An 11,688-nucleotide genomic window follows, 5' to 3' on the forward strand; every position below is an offset into this window, starting at 1 on the left:
GCAGCCAGTGCCCCCTGCTTCCTGGCCCGGTTTCTACCTTTACTCCTCAGATGATCCACTTCCATTCAGAAGGATATGCTGTAAAAATGCAATTAGTTCAATGTTATTGTACATGGAAGATATTTCAATCAAGATGCTTTAAGGATAATTTGCTTCATTTGTTATATAATTTCATGTTTTACAGTTCAAATAAGTTTTTTAAAAAAAATATTGTTCTATGTGAAATTTTAAAATCACGAGTGTCATTGAATGCAACCCTCCGAGTTGGCTTATTCCTATTTTCCACCGTGCCAGTGGAGGGCGCATCCTGCCCGGAGACAAGGACTGATTGGTCACTGATGACCCCAGGTGCATTTTGGGTGTGGATCCGCCCTGCAGACGGCATTTTGTCTCTGATCTCCAGACGGAACGTACTTCACTCGGAGCGTAGCTGCATTTGCAGGTTGTCATACTGTTTTTCTACTTATTCAAAGCCGTTGCCTGATGAAGACTTTTGATTGTTCGAAACGTTGCAACTTCGGCTTGTATATAGTTCTATTTTAAACCTGAACGCTCCATTAATAAACCGAAATTCATCGGTGAAAACACGACTCGTCCTCCATTTTGTATTAGCTTTAGCTTCTTAGTAGCCACGTCTGATAGAGCCTTATTGAGCTAATATGGCACCGAGGCCACATGAAGGCGACTGGATACAAGTCCAATCCAGGAGATGCAGAAGAAGAGGCCGTGTGTTCGAGCGAGACTACAGCAGCACGTCATCCAGTCATCCACACCACATCAAGGGGCGCTCCTACGCTGACGCAGCCAGGGGGGACCCGCAGCAGCAGAGAGAGCCCAGCCCTTTTGAGCGACAACACGCACGACGCCGCAGTACACCGCCAGCATCCTATTACTGGCGTGTTTACCCTGACGATGAGGAGAATCTGCGTGCTCAGGGTCCCCAAAGGATCGCCAGATACCCAAACCAAGAGGGCGGCCACTGGGTCACAACACGGGGAGCGGAAACCAGAGCCCCCCCACATAGAGTGCAGTCGGACGACCCAGACTTTACACAGAAGGTGCGTGTCATTAATAAACTCATAAAAGCAGTGCACCACCTTAATAATGTATCCAAAGAGGCTTATCCTCCATCCTTATGCAGAATAAGTCAAAATCTAACTGCAATCATCAAACCCTCCTCTCCCAATTTACAAACATTGAGTCTCATAGAGGGTAATGCTGAAAACTGGGCCTACACCACCATCCTGATTCTGAGGGAACACTATCAGAATAACATAGACTTGGAGCTGAACAGACTGTCCCAGCTCTCCACAGGAGGTTGGAGAGGACCCTTTGAGATCGCCACATGCTGGGCTAAGAGACACCTGGGCACGCGTTTGAAGCAAGAAACCCTGGACCGCTGCCAGAGAATGCTCACCACCAGGTTAAAAGAACCGGTCCCCCCCTCTCCTCCTCACTCTGTTGCAGAACTCACAGAGGAACCAGAGGAACACCCAAGCTTCGAGCTGGCTCCATCATCTCCACCAGCAGCAATCCAGCCTCTCTCTATAAGACCACACAGCGCAGCAGAAGCACATAAACGTTCCCCCAAGAAGACAAAGAAGAAACACACAGAAGGGGACAGCTCTCTACTGACTCCTCCATCACGAGAGAAGCCCACTCCTGCAGCAGAACCATCTTCCATCCTGGGGCTGCAGCCAGCAGATGCTCAGCGTGTGTCACAGGAGCAAAGCAGCGAAGCTCCTCACTCCACCCCAGCGAGACGTGCAGCACATTCTACAGCAGCTGTGCAGGTATGCAGACCAATGCGACATGCCACCACCACCCACAAACTCCTAGACTGGCATCTTCACATACGTCAGGAGGTTGTCATTATGGGGGATTCCAACATTGGCAGACTTCCAGCTTTTAAGTCTGGCCACATCCAGGTGGACAGCTTTCCTGAAGCCACATGGCGTGATGCGGAATTCCTTCTGAAGAACGCCACCTGCCACACCTCACCAAGGACCCTTTTACTGTCCTTTGGCATCCACCAGAGGACTCATGAGGACAAGGATGTCCCTGTGACTGAAATGTTTCAAACATTCAAAGTGGCAGAACAACTGTTTCCAGATGCCACAATTGTAATCCCTATGATCGGATACTCACCTCGTCTACCACAGCAACAAAAAGCAGTCCTTGACTATATGAACGAACACATTGGAGAACTGTTTAATCACATTTACTTTTCAGATGACTCCATTGAGACAGAGCAGGACAATGTGCACTGGACTGCCGACACAGCCGTGAGGATGCTGAAACTCTGGAGTCCTTGGTTAAAATAATTCTCCCCCATCAACCTGCTTCAGAGGGTGGGAAAAGACTGAATTAGTGATCTAAAATTTAAAATCCTTTGTCTTTGTTTCAGGACAGCTCCAGGTCATATAAAGAGCAAACCAGAGTTTTTCCCTCCTTGTCCACCAGAGTGTACTAACGAGTAACAAATTCTAATATTAATGTTTTGACATGTCATTTTTGGACTTACCATGGCTTTTTGTCTTTCCTTTTAATCATTCCCCCTCAGGTACCCCTAATCTCTCCAGATGATTACATCTTTTAACCCTAACCCAGTTTATTTTGATCTCTAACCCTAACCAAAGAATTTTTTGCCTCAATTCTAACCCTAATATTCATAAAACTTTGAACTCATCCGTTTCAATTTAGGGGTTGAAGGCGATGCTGTGTTTTTAACCCTTCCTTACCTGCAGCGATTTCCAGACAGGTTTCCTCAGCACAAGGGAACCCTGAAACACAAGGGCATAAACACTTTCCAGAGGAGATGAGGGTGGAGCCATGGTTGGGACAGGGAAGGCCAGTGCATCAGAATTCCATGCGTATCGCATGGAAATCTTAATTTTTCTCACTCCTAAGCAGCCAGTGCCCCCTGCTTCCTGGCCCGGTTTCTACCTTTACTCCTCAGATGATCCACTTCCATTCAGAAGGATATGCTGTAAAAATGCAATTAGTTCAATGTTATTGTACATGGAAGATATTTCAATCAAGATGCTTTAAGGATAATTTGCTTCATTTGTTATATAATTTCATGTTTTACAGTTCAAATAAGTTTTTTAAAAAAAATATTGTTCTATGTGAAATTTTAAAATCACGAGTGTCATTGAATGCAACCCTCCGAGTTGGCTTATTCCTATTTTCCACCGTGCCAGTGGAGGGCGCATCCTGCCCGGAGACAAGGACTGATTGGTCACTGATGACCCCAGGTGCATTTTGGGTGTGGATCCGCCCTGCAGACGGCATTTTGTCTCTGATCTCCAGACGGAACGTACTTCACTCGGAGCGTAGCTGCATTTGCAGGTTGTCATACTGTTTTTCTACTTATTCAAAGCCGTTGCCTGATGAAGACTTTTGATTGTTCGAAACGTTGCAACTTCGGCTTGTATATAGTTCTATTTTAAACCTGAACGCTCCATTAATAAACCGAAATTCATCGGTGAAAACACGACTCGTCCTCCATTTTGTATTAGCTTTAGCTTCTTAGTAGCCACGTCTGATAGAGCCTTATTGAGCTAATATGGCACCGAGGCCACATGAAGGCGACTGGATACAAGTCCAATCCAGGAGATGCAGAAGAAGAGGCCGTGTGTTCGAGCGAGACTACAGCAGCACGTCATCCAGTCATCCACACCACATCAAGGGGCGCTCCTACGCTGACGCAGCCAGGGGGGACCCGCAGCAGCAGAGAGAGCCCAGCCCTTTTGAGCGACAACACGCACGACGCCGCAGTACACCGCCAGCATCCTATTACTGGCGTGTTTACCCTGACGATGAGGAGAATCTGCGTGCTCAGGGACCCCAAAGGATCGCCAGATACCCAAACCAAGAGGGCGGCCACTGGGTCACAACACGGGGAGCGGAAACCAGAGCCCCCCCACATAGAGTGCAGTCGGACGACCCAGACTTTACACAGAAGGTGCGTGTCATTAATAAACTCATAAAAGCAGTGCACCACCTTAATAATGTATCCAAAGAGGCTTATCCTCCATCCTTATGCAGAATAAGTCAAAATCTAACTGCAATCATCAAACCCTCCTCTCCCAATTTACAAACATTGAGTCTCATAGAGGGTAATGCTGAAAACTGGGCCTACACCACCATCCTGATTCTGAGGGAACACTATCAGAATAACATAGACTTGGAGCTGAACAGACTGTCCCAGCTCTCCACAGGAGGTTGGAGAGGACCCTTTGAGATCGCCACATGCTGGGCTAAGAGACACCTGGGCACGCGTTTGAAGCAAGAAACCCTGGACCGCTGCCAGAGAATGCTCACCACCAGGTTAAAAGAACCGGTCCCCCCCTCTCCTCCTCACTCTGTTGCAGAACTCACAGAGGAACCAGAGGAACACCCAAGCTTCGAGCTGGCTCCATCATCTCCACCAGCAGCAATCCAGCCTCTCTCTATAAGACCACACAGCGCAGCAGAAGCACATAAACGTTCCCCCAAGAAGACAAAGAAGAAACACACAGAAGGGGACAGCTCTCTACTGACTCCTCCATCACGAGAGAAGCCCACTCCTGCAGCAGAACCATCTTCCATCCTGGGGCTGCAGCCAGCAGATGCTCAGCGTGTGTCACAGGAGCAAAGCAGCGAAGCTCCTCACTCCACCCCAGCGAGACGTGCAGCACATTCTACAGCAGCTGTGCAGGTATGCAGACCAATGCGACATGCCACCACCACCCACAAACTCCTAGACTGGCATCTTCACATACGTCAGGAGGTTGTCATTATGGGGGATTCCAACATTGGCAGACTTCCAGCTTTTAAGTCTGGCCACATCCAGGTGGACAGCTTTCCTGAAGCCACATGGCGTGATGCGGAATTCCTTCTGAAGAACGCCACCTGCCACACCTCACCAAGGACCCTTTTACTGTCCTTTGGCATCCACCAGAGGACTCATGAGGACAAGGATGTCCCTGTGACTGAAATGTTTCAAACATTCAAAGTGGCAGAACAACTGTTTCCAGATGCCACAATTGTAATCCCTATGATCGGATACTCACCTCGTCTACCACAGCAACAAAAAGCAGTCCTTGACTATATGAACGAACACATTGGAGAACTGTTTAATCACATTTACTTTTCAGATGACTCCATTGAGACAGAGCAGGACAATGTGCACTGGACTGCCGACACAGCCGTGAGGATGCTGAAACTCTGGAGTCCTTGGTTAAAATAATTCTCCCCCATCAACCTGCTTCAGAGGGTGGGAAAAGACTGAATTAGTGATCTAAAATTTAAAATCCTTTGTCTTTGTTTCAGGACAGCTCCAGGTCATATAAAGAGCAAACCAGAGTTTTTCCCTCCTTGTCCACCAGAGTGTACTAACGAGTAACAAATTCTAATATTAATGTTTTGACATGTCATTTTTGGACTTACCATGGCTTTTTGTCTTTCCTTTTAATCATTCCCCCTCAGGTACCCCTAATCTCTCCAGATGATTACATCTTTTAACCCTAACCCAGTTTATTTTGATCTCTAACCCTAACCAAAGAATTTTTTGCCTCAATTCTAACCCTAATATTCATAAAACTTTGAACTCATCCGTTTCAATTTAGGGGTTGAAGGCGATGCTGTGTTTTTAACCCTTCCTTACCTGCAGCGATTTCCAGACAGGTTTCCTCAGCACAAGGGAACCCTGAAACACAAGGGCATAAACACTTTCCAGAGGAGATGAGGGTGGAGCCATGGTTGGGACAGGGAAGGCCAGTGCATCAGAATTCCATGCGTATCGCATGGAAATCTTAATTTTTCTCACTCCTAAGCAGCCAGTGCCCCCTGCTTCCTGGCCCGGTTTCTACCTTTACTCCTCAGATGATCCACTTCCATTCAGAAGGATATGCTGTAAAAATGCAATTAGTTCAATGTTATTGTACATGGAAGATATTTCAATCAAGATGCTTTAAGGATAATTTGCTTCATTTGTTATATAATTTCATGTTTTACAGTTCAAATAAGTTTTTAAAAAAAAATATTGTTCTATGTGAAATTTTAAAATCACGAGTGTCATTGAATGCAACCCTCCGAGTTGGCTTATTCCTATTTTCCACCGTGCCAGTGGAGGGCGCATCCTGCCCGGAGACAAGGACTGATTGGTCACTGATGACCCCAGGTGCATTTTGGGTGTGGATCCGCCCTGCAGACGGCATTTTGTCTCTGATCTCCAGACGGAACGTACTTCACTCGGAGCGTAGCTGCATTTGCAGGTTGTCATACTGTTTTTCTACTTATTCAAAGCCGTTGCCTGATGAAGACTTTTGATTGTTCGAAACGTTGCAACTTCGGCTTGTATATAGTTCTATTTTAAACCTGAACGCTCCATTAATAAACCGAAATTCATCGGTGAAAACACGACTCGTCCTCCATTTTGTATTAGCTTTAGCTTCTTAGTAGCCACGTCTGATAGAGCCTTATTGAGCTAATATGGCACCGAGGCCACATGAAGGCGACTGGATACAAGTCCAATCCAGGAGATGCAGAAGAAGAGGCCGTGTGTTCGAGCGAGACTACAGCAGCACGTCATCCAGTCATCCACACCACATCAAGGGGCGCTCCTACGCTGACGCAGCCAGGGGGGACCCGCAGCAGCAGAGAGAGCCCAGCCCTTTTGAGCGACAACACGCACGACGCCGCAGTACACCGCCAGCATCCTATTACTGGCGTGTTTACCCTGACGATGAGGAGAATCTGCGTGCTCAGGGACCCCAAAGGATCGCCAGATACCCAAACCAAGAGGGCGGCCACTGGGTCACAACACGGGGAGCGGAAACCAGAGCCCCCCCACATAGAGTGCAGTCGGACGACCCAGACTTTACACAGAAGGTGCGTGTCATTAATAAACTCATAAAAGCAGTGCACCACCTTAATAATGTATCCAAAGAGGCTTATCCTCCATCCTTATGCAGAATAAGTCAAAATCTAACTGCAATCATCAAACCCTCCTCTCCCAATTTACAAACATTGAGTCTCATAGAGGGTAATGCTGAAAACTGGGCCTACACCACCATCCTGATTCTGAGGGAACACTATCAGAATAACATAGACTTGGAGCTGAACAGACTGTCCCAGCTCTCCACAGGAGGTTGGAGAGGACCCTTTGAGATCGCCACATGCTGGGCTAAGAGACACCTGGGCACGCGTTTGAAGCAAGAAACCCTGGACCGCTGCCAGAGAATGCTCACCACCAGGTTAAAAGAACCGGTCCCCCCCTCTCCTCCTCACTCTGTTGCAGAACTCACAGAGGAACCAGAGGAACACCCAAGCTTCGAGCTGGCTCCATCATCTCCACCAGCAGCAATCCAGCCTCTCTCTATAAGACCACACAGCGCAGCAGAAGCACATAAACGTTCCCCCAAGAAGACAAAGAAGAAACACACAGAAGGGGACAGCTCTCTACTGACTCCTCCATCACGAGAGAAGCCCACTCCTGCAGCAGAACCATCTTCCATCCTGGGGCTGCAGCCAGCAGATGCTCAGCGTGTGTCACAGGAGCAAAGCAGCGAAGCTCCTCACTCCACCCCAGCGAGACGTGCAGCACATTCTACAGCAGCTGTGCAGGTATGCAGACCAATGCGACATGCCACCACCACCCACAAACTCCTAGACTGGCATCTTCACATACGTCAGGAGGTTGTCATTATGGGGGATTCCAACATTGGCAGACTTCCAGCTTTTAAGTCTGGCCACATCCAGGTGGACAGCTTTCCTGAAGCCACATGGCGTGATGCGGAATTCCTTCTGAAGAACGCCACCTGCCACACCTCACCAAGGACCCTTTTACTGTCCTTTGGCATCCACCAGAGGACTCATGAGGACAAGGATGTCCCTGTGACTGAAATGTTTCAAACATTCAAAGTGGCAGAACAACTGTTTCCAGATGCCACAATTGTAATCCCTATGATCGGATACTCACCTCGTCTACCACAGCAACAAAAAGCAGTCCTTGACTATATGAACGAACACATTGGAGAACTGTTTAATCACATTTACTTTTCAGATGACTCCATTGAGACAGAGCAGGACAATGTGCACTGGACTGCCGACACAGCCGTGAGGATGCTGAAACTCTGGAGTCCTTGGTTAAAATAATTCTCCCCCATCAACCTGCTTCAGAGGGTGGGAAAAGACTGAATTAGTGATCTAAAATTTAAAATCCTTTGTCTTTGTTTCAGGACAGCTCCAGGTCATATAAAGAGCAAACCAGAGTTTTTCCCTCCTTGTCCACCAGAGTGTACTAACGAGTAACAAATTCTAATATTAATGTTTTGACATGTCATTTTTGGACTTACCATGGCTTTTTGTCTTTCCTTTTAATCATTCCCCCTCAGGTACCCCTAATCTCTCCAGATGATTACATCTTTTAACCCTAACCCAGTTTATTTTGATCTCTAACCCTAACCAAAGAATTTTTTGCCTCAATTCTAACCCTAATATTCATAAAACTTTGAACTCATCCGTTTCAATTTAGGGGTTGAAGGCGATGCTGTGTTTTTAACCCTTCCTTACCTGCAGCGATTTCCAGACAGGTTTCCTCAGCACAAGGGAACCCTGAAACACAAGGGCATAAACACTTTCCAGAGGAGATGAGGGTGGAGCCATGGTTGGGACAGGGAAGGCCAGTGCATCAGAATTCCATGCGTATCGCATGGAAATCTTAATTTTTCTCACCCCTAACCCTAACCCTAACCCTAACCTAACCCTAACCCTAACCCCTAACCCTAACCCTAACCCTAACCCCTAACCCTAACCCTAACCCTAACCCATACATCAGAAGAAGGTCATCATAGGAGACTCAAACATCAGCCGCCTCCCACCTTTCAAAGGTGGAAATGTACAATTGGACAGTTTTCCTGGCGCCAGATGGCATCATGCAGAATTTCTCCTGAAGACGGCCACCTTCCAGACGGAACCAGAGGTTCTCCTGCTATCCTTTGGCCTCAACAACAGATCCCAGAGGGATAAAAAAGCTCCAGTCAAAGAGATGATCAAAGCCCTGACGGTGGCAGGACAGAGATTCCCAGACGCCACGATCCTCGTCCCTCACGTCAGTTTTTCACCTCACCTTTCACCAGATGAAAAAGTCGTCCTTATCCATTTAAATCAACACATCCAAGAACTGACAGACTACATCCCCCCACTCAGTGGCTTCTTTGAGACCCAAACTGACAGCATCCACTGGACGGCAGCTACCGCGAAGAGGATCCTGGAACACTGGGCTTCGTGGTTAAACTGAAGCTCCCTCTAAGCCTCTCACAGAGGGAGGGGAAAGATGGAGTAATGAATCTATGTGATAACTTTGTTCTTTCTCTTACACAGCTTTCCCTGCTGAGCAGAGGTCTTACTTTCATCCCTTCCAAATGTAACAGTAAGAATTTGACCTTTCAATCCAGACATGATTTACAGGAGTACCATCGCAGAATTAAGTTAACTGTTCACTATAAGGACAAAAGCAGCATCCAACCTCAGCCATTCACACTGAAATCTGACTGGACACCCCCATCTGCTACTCTCCCACCACAAATTAACCGTTTAATAGACCAGGATATTTCATACTTTGAGAATGATTTTAAAATCATTCATAACACTCCAAATTTGAGTGGTGAGGAAACCAAAACTCTAAAAGAATTAGCCCAAAATAATGATATAGTTATTAAGCCAGCTGATAAGGGCAGTCTAACAGTAATTATGGATAAAAAAGATTATTTATATGAAGGTTACAGACAGTTAAATGATGTAACCTATTATCATAAACTCAATAAACCCATTTATTTAGATACAATCCCCCTAGTAGATACAATTATTAATAATTTACTGAAAAAGAAATTTATAAATAAAAAACAAAAAACTTACCTTCAGGGCAACTCGCAACCGAGGCCCAGACGGTTTTATATGTTACCCAAAATCCATAAAGATCCCCAAAAATGGACCGTTCCATCTAAAATTCCTCCTGGCAGACCCATTGTTTCAGACTGTGAGAGTGAAACCTATTATACAGCAGAATATTTGGACTTTTTTCTGAATCCGTTATCTAATAAACATGACAGTTACCTTAAAGATACATATCATTTTATTGAAAAAATTAAACAGTTAGTAATCCCAGCAGACTCTTTTCTTTTCACTATGGATATTGATAGCTTATATACCAATATTGACCACAAAGAGGGCATTGACAGTATTAAAAGAATCTTTCATAAATACCCAGACAAAAAACGACCAGATAAAGAACTTCTCCAATTATTAGAGATTAATCTAAACAGAAATGATTTTGAATTTAATGGGGAATTTTTTGTTCAAATTAAGGGCACAGCTATGGGCAAAAAATTTGCACCGGCTTATGCCAACATATTCATGGCAGAATGGGAATCCTCTGCACTACAGAAATGTGCTTTAAAGCCGCTCTGTTATTACAGGTACCTCGACGACATCTGGGGCGTGTGGACCCACTCTGAGCAGGAGTTTGGGACCTTCCTGGGGATTCTCAACAGCCACAACCCTTCCATCAAACTCAAATCAACATGCCACGCCTCTTCAGTCGACTTTCTAGACACAACCACATTTAAGGGAAGTGACTTTCACACCACACACAAATTGGACATTAAAGTTTATTTTAAACCCACAGACACACATGCACTGTTACATAAAACCAGCTTTCATCCCAAACACACATTTGCAGGTCTGGTTAAATCCCAGCTGCTCCGCTTCCACAGAATCTGCACCCAACAGGCAGACTTTAAAAAGGCCACCAAAATTCTTTTTTCGGCATTATACACAAGGGGTTATTCCCGCTCCTTTCTAAGAAAATGTTTTAAGTCATTTCAACAAATTAAACCTATTGATACAGCCCCCCTTCTACCCATTGTCACAACACATTCGGCAGCCACGTGCAGGATGGTGAGAGTCCTCAGGAGGAACTTCCGGGATCTGGTTCAGAGCCAGGGGCTGCTCGAGGAGCACAGATTTCTGCCAGCCTACAGGAGAAACAAAAATCTCAAGGACATTTTAATTAGAGCCAAACTTCCTCCCCCTACACAACCAAAATCCAGAGCACTCACCTCTTTTTTCAAACATTTGGATTGGATTTGCAGCCACCACAACAAAAATGTGTTTCCGTCTCTATGCAGGGGGAGCCCCCACTCTCAAAACTGCATTTATGTTATCTCCTGCTCCACCTGTGGGATACAGTACGTTGGGGAGACTGGAAACACTCTCTTAGTTAGATTCACCCAACACAGACACAACATCACAAAACACAAAAACACAGACACTTACCTGGTACAACATTTCATTTCCCACGGATGGGATTCAGTCAGAGCAACAGCCGTGCAGACGAATCCCAGATGGTCAACCTTTGAGAGAAGGAGACATGAGAAAATTGGATTTCCAAATTAGACACCCTCCATCCTAGAGGCCTGAATGAGAAAAAAACACCATTATTCTAATTAGAGACACTTAACCGCTCTTCCCCATTTCGGCCAGCAGAGGGAGTTGCTAAACAGTCCCTCTCCATCACCATATTTTTTCACCCCCTGTAAATTCTTTTTCCAGAATCTATTTTCATATGGCCCTGCCCCAAAGATTTTTAATCCTAATCCTAACCAAATTGAACCTGAGAGCCCTAAACCTAATTAGATTGTG

General features: G+C 45.9%; 1 long non-coding RNA gene across 1 annotated transcript; it reads right to left on the bottom strand.

Moving 5' to 3' along the window:
* Nucleotides 1-10,641: 10,641 nt before the first annotated feature.
* On the bottom strand, nucleotides 10,642-11,415 carry LOC144987903 (uncharacterized). The gene is made up of 2 exons (XR_013651590.1): nucleotides 11,106-11,415; nucleotides 10,642-11,021 (listed from the first exon to the last, which is right to left on the bottom strand). It is a non-coding gene; the product is annotated as an uncharacterized LOC144987903 (long non-coding RNA).
* Between the last annotated feature and the right edge of the window lie 273 nt (nucleotides 11,416-11,688).

The sequence above is a fragment of the Oryzias latipes genome, chromosome 19, assembly GCF_053564925.1.
Source record: "Oryzias latipes strain Hd-rR chromosome 19, Olatipes_Hd-rR_3.1".
Classification (NCBI taxonomy): domain Eukaryota; kingdom Metazoa; phylum Chordata; class Actinopteri; order Beloniformes; family Adrianichthyidae; genus Oryzias; species Oryzias latipes.